We start from the raw sequence: 15,946 nt of genomic DNA, 5'->3' as shown, positions 1-15,946 counted from the left end.
TGTGGGCTGTTCCCCCTCCCCTCCCATATCCATTTACACTTCCCACCATACATAGCTTTTCAGTGGGGTAGAGGTTGGAGGTGTGGGTGAAGGGGCATGGTGGGTCTGCACATGATAAAAAGGCTGAGCAGCGCTTTTGCCAAACATACCATGGATATCAGAAGTGCTCACGTCAGGCAGATGGCCTAGGAAAAAATTACAGAGAAGGCTGCAAATTCACTTAGCACTTTTGCAGGTGAAGTTTGCCACAGTATCAGAGCAGTTTTAATTAATTTATCTGTCATGTTTGGGTTATGCAGATGAGGGGTAAAAGGACATCAGCTGCCACTTTTAAACCCTCTGAACTAGATCTAAGAAAGACAGTTGTTGTGAAAATCACTTTGATGAACTCTCAATTGCAAACTATTGCTTTTGGGTAGATTGGTGTATCTCTGACATGTTTCACCTGGATATAATTGTTTAGATTTTAATGTTACTGGATTATTAATTGGCACACTACTTGTTGCACTAAAGTCAACGTTATCTTGCACTCTAAACTGTTTGGTGGTTGCCAATAGGAAAGAAGAACGAAAAAATATTTTCGTTTTTAATCCTTGAAAGCAAAGAGCTGATTGAGACAGTCACTTAAGTCTCCTGTTCCTCAGATGCTTCTACTGAGATAAAGGCCCCAGTAATCACATGTCTCACAAGAGATTTCAACAATTCCTCACATTGTGCTCACATTTATAAAGAAACAAATGTCTGCAACCAAAAGAAACTAATTTCAATATAAACATTTCTCATTAAATACTTCCAAGACCATATTATGTCAGCTATGCTATCCCCATTAGCTTGATAGCTCTATATTCTGTATGTCAACAATTGTTACATTTTCTTTTAGTTTTATTTCACCTAAGGAATTTTAGGAAAAACATCTGAGACAAAATTGATACTTACTCTAATATAAACAAAACTGAGAATCCAGTAAGTCTCCTGCTCTATGAAAGAGTAACCTCTGAGTTTGACTGAGCAGTCATCAATTGATGGACGCACAACAGATGCACACAGTGGGTGTCCTATTTGATAACAGTAAGTATAACAAAATTCAGTGAACACTTATGGCCCTATTTTATGGCATGCACGCAAATATAAGCACAAATATAAGCAAAAGTGGGTTTGGTGAAATTGCATGCACAAAGCACTAATGAGCTGGGTCAAGTGCAATTTAATTCTGAGGTTCTTCCTCAGCCACCATCTCTGGAACATTTGTAGTGACATGCTCCTTCTAAGCACATGGAAAATGCAGTCCTCGTTTGGTTTTGGTTTGGAAACACTCGGTTTAATTATTGAGAATGTTAAACATTTTCATCTAATGACACACAAATCATGACTAGTATTAACAGGGATTTTATCAGAACGCACTTCACTTCATATATTTCATTTTGAAAAATTGAGCTTAGAATTGGCTCTTTCACGAAATTGGATAAGACGTTGCGCAGGGTCTCAGTGCGTAACGCTGCGCTGTGCACACTCAAAATAAAGCTCCTATTGTTTGTAGTATTTAGGCACTCAATTTCTCTCAGGCACACGCATACAGTATACACACCCACGTCCTCACTCAGGGAGGCCCTGTCCCCAATACTAGAGTCTCACAGTATATAATGAGTATTCCCCTCCCCCATATATCTTTCTAGCAATCACCCTTCATTCAGTTTCAACACGTCCCCCTGATTTTCATTGATGATCATTGTTTGACACATTTCTTTTAATGAATGCACGTTGAGATTTAAAGTGAAATTCTACTCAAAATTCTCATTCACTAAATCAATTGCCTGCCCCCATGTTGTTCAAAACCGTGTGACTTTCTTTATTTTGAGGAAAGTAAAAGGAAATATTGGGCAGAATGGCAGCCTCAGACCATGGCCACACTAATACGTTTTTGTTTGAAAACGCTTTGATTTTGTTACGTTTACACCTCTTGTCCACACTGTAGCAGCATTTTCCTCCACCGGAAATGGTGACTTTCAAAAAGGCTCTCCATGACATTAGAAAACTGAAAAGGGAGTTTTCAAACTGAAATGGATTAATGTGGACATGGCTTCACAATGGTCAATATTCACTTTCATTGTATGGAAAAAAGAAGAATGGTGACTGAGGGTGTCATTCTGCCAAACATATACTTTTGTGTATCATGGAAGACAGAAAGTAATATGGGTAAGTAAATGATGACATAATTTTTATTATGTGGTTAACTCCTTTAAATTTAAATTCATTTTTTAATTGTCCCTTTGTCACTCATGGCTTCAGGTTTCACAGGAGGACTCAGTGAAGGACATTAATGATAGTCTTACTGTCTCCAACATGCCACCAATTGTGAATAGCATGCCAGTCTTAGCACACTGTCAAACATGTGCACGCGCACACACACACACACACACACACACACACACACACACACACACACACACACACACACACACAAAGGCACACTCACGCAGCTTTTTAGATATAGCCAAAAGTTTTGTATGTCTTTTGCGTCTTGTGTCAAGTAATTGCTCAATTTATTACTCCAACTCTAAGATTTAGTGTGACTTCAGACAAAACAGTTTAGTATTTGAAGGCTGGTTGCTTGGGGAGGGTATAGTATCCATGGCCAGGACTGGATATATAAGAGGGAGGGGTCTTTCACTGTGCCCTTGCCCTGTGGTGACACCCCTCACGCAAACCACACTCACACAGCTGTCTTCTATTTGTCCTGCACACATAGAATGGTGCCCAAATTTGTCCCATCTGGTTATGCATGTGTTATTTCATAAGACACTGTAACATCTTTCCAAATGATCTCAAAACCAAAGATGATTTCGAGCAGTTTCATGGTAATCATTGAGAAAACGTCTTGAGTTACGGTGTCATCTGGAAGAACTGAAGTAAAGACTAAAGACTAAATGCCACTAAAGACTAAATGCCATGCAATCATTCAATATTAGTCATTTAAGTTAATTGTGTAAGAGTTGTGACTTGTCTTTCTATGTCTGTGGGGTGTTGTCAGAATGGTGTGCTAATGGGAGGGGTAATAGATTGTGTAACATCCGTTTGCTAAGGTATAAGATGAAAGAACAGAATCTCAATACAGCTCCAGCTAATATACAAGACAGTATATATGTTATACAACAAAAAGAAAGTGAGGAGACACATAAATTGACAGCATGTCTTGTGTTACAAAACCTGATGGAAATAATGTTGAACACTATGACAAATGAAAATGAAGAGTACTCTTGAAAAATATGTATATAATATCCTGTTATTGGACACTTTCACTTACTGGATAAATTATTCATGACTCACTACAAATAGATTAATGGCTTTTGCATGATGCTGCATCCACATCGCTAGGTGTAAGTACAAGTCCAAGTTAATTTCCAAATCAGCCAGCACAACATAAACCAAAAAATGACTGAGTGCATTTAAGAAATGTAGTCATTGAGCAGTGAGATGAATACATGTAACAGTGCTTAGGGCCTCCCAGGTATACTTAGATTTTATGACTGCTTTGTGATGTTCTTTTTGTACTGTCAACGGCAGGCACATGCGTTGATGATGCACACAGATGACTCAGGACTGTGCTGATGATGAATTTTACGTCGCACATACTGTGCGTGGAGTGATTAGCAATGCGGACAACCGAAGTGTACTTTGGGCTTAAGATCACAAGTAAAAGACATGAAGATGATTTCCAAAAGGATCGGGAACATGCTGAAATGTTTGTTTATCAAATATTTTTGGCTAATAGAGCATTCGAGTTGTAGTCGGAAAATCTTCGCCATGTGTTCCCTCTGGATTTTCCTATAGTTTGTTATATTGAGGTTAAATTAAGATTATACATTGACGATACGTGGATATTTTGTTCTACAGCATAAATTACACTCTTTCATAACTCAAATGTGAATTTTTAACCCATATTGAATTGCATACTATTTTAAAACACACACACACACAGAGAGAGATGCTTCAAAATTCACGTTTAAGGCATGACTTTGTGTAATTTATGTTGTCAAACAAAACATCCACGTATTGTTAATGTTTAAAACAGACCTTTTTTACTCATAAATTGAAACCCCAATTTATAAAAACCGATAGGAAAATCCAGAGATTAGCCTTCCGGGTTTGTCTACGGCGTCACCACTGAACAGCTCTATTTGGGTTTGCTTTCAGCTACCTATAAGAGTATAGGACAATCAGCTCAGTTTTAACACTTTTCGCAATGTTCAAATCCCTTCCACAGAACTTAATAGATTGTCCCTCAAAATCATGGCAGAATTATATAAATAAAAAGCCTGCAGATTCCATCTTGGCTGCTAACTAACTCGAATGAGTCCTATAAGACACATGAATATTTACAAATACAACGTTGAAGTGGAAGTGAGGTGTGGACTTGAGAAAATCTTGCATGGAATCTCCATGGAGAATTATTGTATATGTTCTGTTTGTGTGTGCGTATCCACAGGAAGCCATGCAATCATGCTCTGTAGTCTTGGTGAAAGTAGCAAGTTAACAAGCAGTAGCAGATGCTAATAATATTCTTGGCCTTTGGAAGAGTAGCAGGTAACCTGAGTCTAAACATTTCATATGACCTTTTAGCCAAGCCTGGTTTTAAGGGATACTCATAGAGTGTGTGTGCATGTTTTTTTTATGTGCAATTTTGTTACTTTGTATTGCAGCACTTCTTATTTTAAAGTATTCTTAATAACATATGTTGTGACATTTCTCATTTGTAAGTCCCTTTGGATAAATCTTGGATAAATCTGCTAAATAAACAAATGTAAAAGTGCATGTCTTCATGTGTGCTACATGTATGCTTGCATGCTTGTACAGAGGGTTGGGTGTTGGATAGGTTAGGAGGTCTCAGAGGTCACCTGGAGTAGTGTGGAATTTCAATCGCTTTGGCTCAATTCTCGAACGAGAATAATTTTTTTCAAAACAATAATTTAAAATCTCTGAACAATTAGTTTCTTGTTAAAACCAGATTTGAATTTCTTATTCATTTAAGCAAACTGCACGCGTTTTGGCACGTGTGCAAAAGAGCAAGTACAATTGTTTACAATTTGCACATGGCTTTTAATGCAATGCATAAAATCATGCAGATACAGAGTTGAATCTCAGTGAAATTGTCATACTCTTCACAACTTCTAAACATTCTTTCATCGTGTGAGATGTCACATGTAAAATAATCCTCAAAATCTATCAGACATACGTGTATCTATAAATATCTATGACATGGAATGTTTGTGATGTCAGCTAAATCTCTGGTCAGACCAACAAGAATGACATGATGTCCACCAAGAAGATGGGAACTTGTAGTGTTACGTACTGTGAGGAGGTACAATTTATTGTTTTTACACAACTACCGCAGTTTTTTGATTGTTGCTGTTTTTTGATTGTTTGTTTGTTTGTTTTTAGATTTTTTTGTATGGATGTCATTTTGTGGCAATTTTCTGTTTACTATATAAGACTTTACATGAACGAAATGTGTAAAAATGGACATGCAAAAGTGAATTTTCTGTTTACATGTAAAACATTGCTACAAAAATAAACGTACTGTATACATACAAATGTGTACTACATACAGTATTGTACAATATTGACTTTTCCCAGTAAACTTTTACCTGCTGTTGAAATCGGTATTTAAAAAGCTCAGTGTGATACACAGCAGCATTCAGCTAGACAAAACTGACATTCTTGAATAGTCCAGTAAGCAGCCAGTGTCAACAAAAAAGTAGAACAAAAATTAAATTTGTTTGTAACAAACATTTCAAGGGTTGACCGCAGTGAAAAAACATCTAATCATTGTAAAGTAATATAATACTGCCCTACAAATGCAAAATGCAGAAACTATGCCAACACTGAAAGTAAGAACAATTCCTTCAAATTGGTTTTAGTGTGGATTTTTTAGTTGCTGCAATTTGCATTCTCTAATTCTTTCAATTTTCAGGATGTTAGTTAAACTGTCCTACAAAGCACAATCACAATCCAAATAATGTTGGATAACACCAACTGTCAACCCAATTTCATTCATAACCCTAATTTGACTAACTAGATGGATGGTTGGATGGATGGATAGAAATTCTTCTCTCTCTCTTATTTCTCTAACACCCCTACGTTTCCCTTGACCTCCCTCCAGCCCATCTCTCTCTCTCTGTGCTTTAGTGCAGCAAATGACTCAATTAGTTAATCCACATCAGAGTTTAATGCTAATGATTAATATTATGACATGAGTCCACAGTTATCTCCTTCCATGCAGCAGTGGTTCATTCTTCATCAGCACTATTCAACTGTCAGAATGACTAAATGGACTGTTGACCGTTGTCATCTAAGCATCATTTGCAGAGACAGTGTGTTATCACAGTGTTTGTTTTGTGACGCAGTCTCGCCATGCACTTACATTGTCCATGTCACACCAACACTTTACACTGTACCTCATACAGGACTGTATAAATGATCAAATAAATAACCAAGATTACAATTACAGCTGCCACAAAATGAGCTTGAGAAGCGCAAAGCTAGGCTGAAAGAGAGTGATTTCTCTTTTACTTCCATCGCAGTAGTATTAGTCTGCAAATCAACCCAAAACTAATTATTCTGACAAAATGGTTTATACTGTTTCACATCTCTAGGTCTATGACTGCAGTCTAGCCACTTACAAGAATTGTATCATGTTTACAGTTGGCATGTGTTTCATGAAATTTAATATGATTCACCATATGAACGTAAGATTAGTAAGCAAGCCAGTACTTAGTGTGCCTAGCAGAGATATCCATTCTAATCATTATGATAAATGTCTCTAGATAATTATATAGCATATTTTATAACATTATATATAGCATAACATTATATATTTTATACATCTTATGAAATAAAATATTATGATATTAATTATAAAACGTATTCAATAATATAAATTATATTTACAATAGAGAAAAATTTCTCTCATCATTTACTCAAACTTATGCCACCCAAGAGGTGTATGAATTTCCAAAAACAAAAGAATATAAAAGTAAGAACTCCAAATATTGATCTGTTTCTTACCCATACTTATCATATCACTTCTGAAGACATGTATTTAACCACTGGAGTAATATGGATTACTTTTATGCTGACTTTATATGCTTTTTGGAGCTAAGAACTTGTGGCACCCATTCACTTACATTGTTAAGACCTGCAGAGCTGAAATATTCTTCTAATAATATTATTTTATAATTCTTTGTGTTCAGCAGAATAAATAAATTCATACACCGCTGGGATGGCATGAGGGTGAGTAAATGATGAGAGAATTATAATTTTTGGGAGAACTATCACTTTAAGTTGAAAGTTGAAGTGAAAACATTTTACATGTCTTTTTTTTATATTTATCTTTATTGTGTATACATTTTATTAAAATGAAAAATGTCAAAGATTACCATTTACAGAGAGAAAGCTCTTACATATAAACCAGGAGGAATTTCTCAATTTCCAACAATAGAGTATAAAATTTTCATTGGCCATTTATTTTTTTATTATTTTTCTTGCAATAATGTAATCAGCAATATTGCTTTCTATTTCTGCAAAAAATAAAGATATACAATTATGTTGTAATAAGAGACAACAGGAGAAGTTTTCACTGTTAATAGTAATACTATATAATATACTGTAGATATATAATCTTTATAATATCTGAAATGTTCCCCTTTTCAAAGAAACGTAGTTCCCCCTTTTATTAAATATGTTTTATTGACATATATTTTGTATTAATGTGATTTTAATATCTTTATTGATTTTTCTTCCTTTTGTGACAAGCAGGTTCTCTGACTACCTCTCATTTGCATTATTTCTCTGTCTCTCTTTATCCGTGATTATGTACAGGCAGTATGACTTTAATAGCAGCAAAGCCATCCCAAAAATCTTGCCTCATCTTCATTAGTCCCCAAACTTAACATCTGTTGAGTGAATTACAGAGTCATGATTGCTTGTTCACCACATTAGTGATTTTATTAACGCTTGTGCACTTCCAGTTATATATAGAATTTTGTGAATATTAAAATGTGATGCAATGTATTAAAATGTGCACAGGAAATAAATGAGTGTAGAATGATGGGTGCAGGGTACACTGTGTCAAATGTATTTGAAGTGTTGTTATTGTTTGTGTTTCAGATACAAAATTCCAGAACTGCTGATCACCAGAGAGAGAACAACCAACCACTCTCCCCAGTGGCCTCCTGCTGACACTGCAATCTGAAAGCAAGAAAGCAAAATAGAAAACAGTGAGATGAGAAGATTATGAGAATGATACCAATGAGACAAGAGTACATAATCAATAATGAATTAATCAACAATAACTTTGTTTTTCTCAGTATTTGAGGTCACAGTTTATTGTTAACTTTCTCTTCCTTCAAATTAATGAAGTTCCAACAGTACCAGTACAATGTAATTTGCCATTGTGTCAATAATTACTCTATTAAACTTATCACAGATAATTTTTAGCTGGTTTCCACAGGAAGCACTCTTCTGTTCTGAGTTATTGGGTTTCTGACCAGCCCATGTCTGTAGTTCATGTGATTTCTGTCTCTTTAGCTCTGGAAGTGCAAAGGAAATGCAAGAATACAGTTAAAATGATCAAGACTGAAAGACTAATCTAGTGTGAATAAGGGTTTCAAAGTGTGTACTTGAAACAGTGAGCATTTTCTATTTGTTTCCTATATATTGCTCTGAACCCCAACTTCACTAATGTCTCAATTTGAATCTTATGTGCTCACACATACATCATACCATTGCTGTAATGTAGCACAGCTGGTGAATGTGGTCTGTGATGTATAGCACTGACATATGTCAGTGTTCCAGTCTCCCATACAGCTGGTTGAGGAACCAGGATTTCAGTTTTCTGCTTCATGTTTACTGTGTCACCACTCATATCTGCATTCCTGGCTGAGCTCACTCTCCACTCCTTGTTTTAGTTAGTAGGAGGTACTGAGCGGATGCCTATGGGAGCAGCCGGTTTGGTGTTCGTCCTCAGACTGTTCAAGAAGTGGGGCTTTGTTTGTTTTCAGCTGACAGGAAGTCAGAGCTTAAGTTGTCAGCTGTTGCAGAATCAGTCTGAAAGATATCAGAGCAAAAGCGGTCAGTAGTTGTGACACTCTTGCGTTGAGGTTGAGAGGGTTACAGAAGCTTTTTTGTAATGCTAGTTTTTGGGTTGAGACATTTCCTCTGTTGCTTTCTTTATCTTTTTGCAATATCACTGTGTCAAACTGATGATTAACAAGATACTGAGGGGAAAAAATTCAGATTCATTATATTTTAATATTGTTGGGAATAACTGAGAAGTTTGTGTATTAAAAGAAGAAACTGCTTTCACAAATTCACTGCAATAAGCTAATTATAATAGCAGCAATTAAGCAAACTGCACCCATAGATATCTCAGTACTGTCTTTTTTCATCAGTGATGTGAATAAGGTGTTCCAACAAACAATAATTTATAAATATGAAATACATTTTTAATCCAACACTAGTTATTATTGTGAATTACTTGTACAATTGGTTTGCTGCAGTCTTCAATAAAAATAAGGTACAACGGAGCTAAAGGCCCCCCTGCAAAAAGGCACTTTTGATTAGATTTTCTCCCAAAACACCAAACAGCAACAAAAACTACCAAATTACTATGTTTGTGGTAGTTTGCCTATATACACTGCAGAAATATTCCTGATCCATGAAATCATTGTGTGAAATGTTATAAGTTTGATTTTGAGATAATTTAATGAAATATCTTGACCACATCAAATGTATGTAGCTAATGAAAATTCCTGAAATTATCACATTTATTTTTAGACAAAATACTTATTTATAATTTTCAGTTTTGTTTGAGGTGATTAAAACAATCATTTTCAATAATTGTCCAATAAGAAAAAGGATAGCATTTTGGGTAAAAAAAAAAAAAAAGGTCTAATGGCCCTCATTTTCATAAGTGGGGGAATAGATTTTTTATGAATCACATTGACTGATCCAATTACAATGGAGATTAATTGGTTTATAGAATAGCCTACTTGAGATGTTATGAAATGTCAAATGTGATTGAAATGAACAGAAAATGTTATCCCTTTCCTGAACTGTTTTTTTTAAATAAGTATTACCTTAATTTGTTACTCAAAAAAGCATCAAGCTGTTTCAAATGTGTTTACCAATGTAGAAAAATGTTGCCCATTAGCTATTGTCCCTATATTTACATAATATTACTTTAACCTTTATTTGGGCCTTTTACCCCAAATGTGGGTCACCAAGTGTAGGAAAATGTTCTCTCGCTGCTTAAAAAAAATAAATTTTAATCAAAACATTTAGTTTTCAACAAATTATGTTGCTCATAATTATTTTCCCCTCAGTATCTTGTTTTCAACATAATTTGTTGAAAACGCATTCTCGCTGCAAAAAAAGCAAAACGCACCACTACGAGACGCGTTTTTATCAGTTGAAGAATTTATTTTTAACTTCACACAGCGTCTTAAAATGCTGTGCACCCGTGAGAGATGCTAAAACACAGTAAAAGGTGACGCAGTTGTAAAGACATCCCTCTAGCGAATGTTTATATGGAAAACGATTGAATAACAGCGCGACGCGAGCGGACGCAAAAACACGTTCAGTGTTTTCTTCTTCTTGTTTCCGGCAGACTACACGCATCTATGGCGTATTGCTGCCCTCCACTGTTCGTTATTCGTTATTCACATATTAATGGTGATTGCCTATATCCTTTTGTATAATCCAGTTTCATGTAGTTACTCGATCAGTTTCTTCATTTTGTTCCAACTATCCAAATTAAGTATAGTGCGTAGGCTAAATATAGTTTCTCCAATTGCTCCCAGGTCTCTGAACAATTTCCTTTGATGAGAGAACTTTCTACAATGAACTAATACATGCTTCACCGTTTCCTTGTCTCCACATTCACATTTTCCATCAGGATGTTTACCAATCAGAGCCAGCCCACTCCTCAGCCCACAATGCCCAAACCTCAATCTGGATAAGACTACTGCATCTCTTCTCTTACTTCTAAATGAACATTTTCCTTTCTCTACAATTCTTTGTACTGAATAGTATGCCCTCCCCGTCCTTTCATTTTCCCATGATTTTTGCCACATTTCTTTTACTGACCTATTTATTATTTCTGTGTAATCTGGTGACCCATACTGTAAATTGATCTGAACTCTTTCCTCCTGCACCGCCTTCTTTGCCACCTCATCTGCCTCCTCATTACCCTCCACAACCATGTGCACCGGAACCCACAGAAACCCCACCTCATACCCTGCTTTGTGAATTCTATATAACACCTGCATAATTTCCACAAGTAAATCAGGTCTGGATTTAGTTTTAGTATCTTTAATTGTAACTAAAGTTGCTGCTGAGTCACTACAAATGACTGAATGCTTCTGTTTATTATCTTCAACCCCCCTTAATGCCCAGAGAACTGCCAACATTTCTGCTGTGAAGACTGACATGTGGTCTGGAATCCTACACCCTTTTTTATAACCTATTTCTGGTATGCTAACACCAAAAGCCACTTTGCCACTCTCAGGATCCATTGACCCATCAGTACAGATTTGTAAGTAGCCTCCCCATAATTGATACATCCAGACTTTTATCTCCTTCACTACAGCCTCTGACATATTTATTTTGCTTGTTTTCATAAAATATAGGTCAACAATGGGATCTGGAATCAACCATGAAGGTATATCCGAACGACATATTGGTGGACATGCATTCAAATTCATAATACCAATTTCCTCTGCCATAGATTTGAGACATTTGAAACACTACAAGTTCTGTAAAGTTTGTTTTGACCCTTCTTGCTGTTCCCATAAACTCCCAATGCTGACTCAACAGGCTTTTTGTTTGTAGTTTTCCAATCTGCCCTTTTAGTTTCATTAAATACTTCAAACCAAGTTTACGTTTTCTTATTTCTAATGGCATCTCCCCTGTTTCTATTAATAGTGCCGGTGTTGGAGTTGTACAAAATGCCCCACTAAATACTCTAAGTGCTTTTGCTTGGACTCTATCAAGTTGACTAATCACTGAAGGGGCTGCTAACCCATATACCACACAACCATAATCAATAATTGATCTTATCATTGCTCTGTATATCATCATAGATTCACTATCAGTACCCCAATAAGACCCAGCCACACACCTTAGGACATTAATTATTTTCCCACACTTCAAAGAAAGTTTATGCTTTTTCCATGTCATCCTTTCATCTAACCACATTCCTAAAAATGTAAAGTTTTTCACTCTTTCAATAGTCCTATTATATATTTGTAACATCTGTGTTGGCATTTTCTTCTTATGTCCAAATATTATGTATTTCGTTTTTTCTGTAGATATTTTAAAGCCCCAATCAATACCCCATTCAGTTATTTGGCCAAAAATATAAGAGAGGTTCCTCCCTCGCTTCCAGATGGCCCCATCATCTGCAAACAATGAAAACCTAAATTCTTTCCCCACTCTACTAAACATACCATTGACTTGTATATTAAAAAGAACTGGACTTACTACACTACCTTGAGGAGTTCTATTCTCTACCTCAAGCTCCTCTGATCATTCACTTCCTACCCTCACCTAAATTGTCCTGTTACATAAAAAATTCTTAATCCAGTTGAACATTCTTCCTCTGATTCCAGCATCATAAAGTGCAATTAGTAACCCCTCCTTCCAAAGCTTTTTTAATATCCAGAAACACTGCTACAACTGGGGATTTTTTAATGTCAATATCCAAGTCTAAAACAGCATCCATTGTTGATCGTCCTTGTCTAAATCCATTCTGATATTCCACAAGAATCCACTTTTCTCCAGTTTATACACAAGTCTATCTGTTATCATGCGCTCCATAATTTTGCATAAAACAGAGGTTAATGCAATTGGTCTATAAGAACTGAGATTATCAGTTTTTTTCCAGGTTTCACAATTGGAATGATTACAGCATGTTTCCAATCTTTAGGAAGACATCCACTCTCCCATATATTATTAATTAGGGCAAGAAATTCTTCTTCTATTTCTCCAGAATTTTTTATAATTGATATCCCAGTCCATCCCTGCCTGGCGAGGTATCTTTCCCCTGATTAATAGCTTTTTTTGACTCTTCCATTGCGAAAAACACATTAGTATCATCATAATTGTCACAATTTATTTGTAATTTAGTCATATTATTTCTTGTTATTTGACATCTCCTTCTACTGTTTTCTTCGCCTACATTGTTGGAACTATGAACTTTTTGAAACTGCTTGACAAACAAATTTGCTTTTTCTTTATTATTTACAGCTTCATCTCATCACAGTGGAGGACTGGGATTGCTGTCTGCCTAAAAACTCCTGTCATTCTATGTACTAGATTCCAAATCTTTTTTAAAGGAATATCTGGTCCTAATTTACTACAAAAATTATTCCAACTTTGTTTCTTTGCTTCCTTAATTACACGTCTAGCCTTAGCTCTAAGCCTCTTATACTCCAAAGCATAGTTCTCTAATAGGTGTTGCCTTACATTTTTATAAGCCCTATTCCTAGCTCGGACTGCAGAATTACATTCTTCAGTCCACCATACCATTGTTCCTCTTACTGGTATTTTTTCCCTTGGAATACTCTTAACTGCAGCTGACCACATTACTTTGCTTAAAGAACTATTCCACTCATTTACTCCTTTTTCACTATATATTCTTGTTAACCCTATATTTACTTGATCTTCAAACTTTATCCAATTAGCTCTTTTATAATTAAGCCTCAGCGTCAATTAACTGGCTCCTTAATTAGACACCTACCAACTTTACATATTATTGGTACATGATCACTTCCCACTGTATAAAGGTCTATTGTCTCCCACCTACTGATTGATGCTAACTCTGCTGATACAATTGTAATATCTATAAAAGATGATTTGGATCGACTTGTACTAAACTAAGTATGACCATCATTTAACACAAGTAGATTGTTTTTATCCATAAAATCCTCTACAATTTGACCATTTCTGTCTTTCTTATTACTTCCCCACAGTTCATTATGCACATTAAAATCCCCAACCCAAATCACCGGTACACTAACCGTATCTACAATTTCCTGAAAATAACTTTCTTCTAGCTAGATGCATGGGTTATACAAATTTATAATAGAGATTTTCCCTCGATGCTGTCCATTTCTTCTTCATTGTCATCCAACTCTATCTGTTGACTTCCATTTGATCTTTGATCTGCACTGTCCTGAGTGTAAGTAAATTCCCATATTTCCCTTGGGTTAATTCCCTTAAAACCTAGAAGCTTTTCTGCAGCAAAGGCAAATTGTAGTGCCACATCTGATTTTTTGTTTGCCACTAATTTAACTCTCCACATTGCTTCAACCATGAATGCCAGTAGACCTTTCTTTCTAATCACGACTAAGTCGTCATTTAAAGTATGTTCCTTCACTAGATCTCTTGCAATGACCTCACTTTGACCTTGACTGAATCACTGTTATTCTCCACCCTTTTTACTGCCTCTGCATAATACATTTTTCTTTCCTTTTTTATTCTCTCCACATTTCCTGCTTTGATATAACTTTGACAGCCCCTGAAAGAAGCTGGATGCCCCCCACAGTTACAACATTTCACAGGTTCATTGCATTCTTTTCCGTCATGATCCTTGCTACATCATCTACATCTTCTCTTTCCATTACACACAGCTGCCACATGCCCATCTCTTTGGCACTTAAAGCACCTCAGAGGGGGTCTTTCATACTCTTTTACTGGGTAACTCATGAATCCCAACATGACCCTTTTTGGTAGCACACCATATTTAAAGGTGAGAAGGATAGGGGTGGATCCTCTGCCATTCTCGTTCCTACCCATGCGCTTTACAGCTATAACATTACCTCCTTTTAAACTAGTTAATATCTCCTGTTCTGAAATGTCAAATGACACATTATACATCACTCCTTTTACCTCTGTATTTGCTCTTGGCTTAAACACCTCCACTCCCTTACCAAGCACATTTTTAATCTTGAGAGCCTTAGCTTGCTGCATTTCCAACTTACATATAATAGATATCATTCCGTTCTGCAAAATAAAAGCATGCATTATATCACCCAGCTCTTTTTTAAGTTCATCTGTCAATTTAAAGGGAATGGCTGCAGAAAATCCAGCCCCTCCTTCTGCTTTGATTAGAACTTTGAATCCTTTATCACTGCTTGGGTTTGGTCTCATTGCTTTAGTCTGCCGGTTTTCCATATCACTTTCCTGAGAATTATATCCTTGCTCTCGTTTGTGCTTTTTCTTACTCAATATGTTCCATTTTCCCCCACTCCCCTCCCAATTCACTACCTTGGGCATGGGCTGACTCTGATTTTAGGCAGTCCCCGACTGTGTGAACTTTTAGCGTTTTAACAAGGAACAGTGAAATCGTTTTACCCTTTACAGGAGACTCACCACACCATTGGTCTATTTACGACAATGTCTATAACTTAAAGTTGCAACGTTCCTCTGAACCGACCTTCAGTGTTATACGCACAGCCCCTTGTTCACATGACACAGACTAGCTGACGTTTCTCTTAGTTGCCTCTCAAAAACACAGCGTTTTGTGTCATTTGATAGTGGGTAAATGTACACTGTATCCAGCGATGTTTGTTCTCTGTATTTTACTGAATCACGAATCGAATCAGACAGTTTTGCAAGCCTGTTTGGCAATTCATTGAAAAGAACTGACTCAAAAGAATGATTCATTCACAAATTGGGCATTGTTAGTTCTTTTAAACAACCATTTCATGATTGGTGAAATATGCTGAGAGCACATGTTTCTCATGTCAATCGGACTACATCTCCAGGCGCCACTGTCTGGAATGACATGGGAGCGAGTAAAACGGGTGAACTATCACTTTAAGATGTTGTATCTTTTCAGCCGGTGTTTAGGCCTTGTCCTAGCAAAGTTAAGGCCTACTAAAATATC

The 15,946-nt window shown here is 36.3% G+C and overlaps 1 long non-coding RNA gene across 1 annotated transcript; it reads left to right on the top strand.

Annotated features, from left to right (window-relative positions):
- The first annotated feature begins 8,988 nt into the window (after positions 1–8,988).
- On the top strand, positions 8,989–11,555 carry LOC127621237 (uncharacterized). Its single transcript, XR_007967837.1, has 3 exons — positions 8,989–9,126; positions 11,277–11,344; positions 11,452–11,555. It is a non-coding gene; the product is annotated as an uncharacterized LOC127621237 (long non-coding RNA).
- The last annotated feature ends 4,391 nt before the right edge of the window (positions 11,556–15,946 follow it).

This window comes from Xyrauchen texanus, chromosome 3 (assembly GCF_025860055.1).
Source record: "Xyrauchen texanus isolate HMW12.3.18 chromosome 3, RBS_HiC_50CHRs, whole genome shotgun sequence".
NCBI lineage: Eukaryota > Metazoa > Chordata > Actinopteri > Cypriniformes > Catostomidae > Xyrauchen > Xyrauchen texanus.
This window is presented reverse-complemented; position numbering and strand designations above follow the sequence as displayed.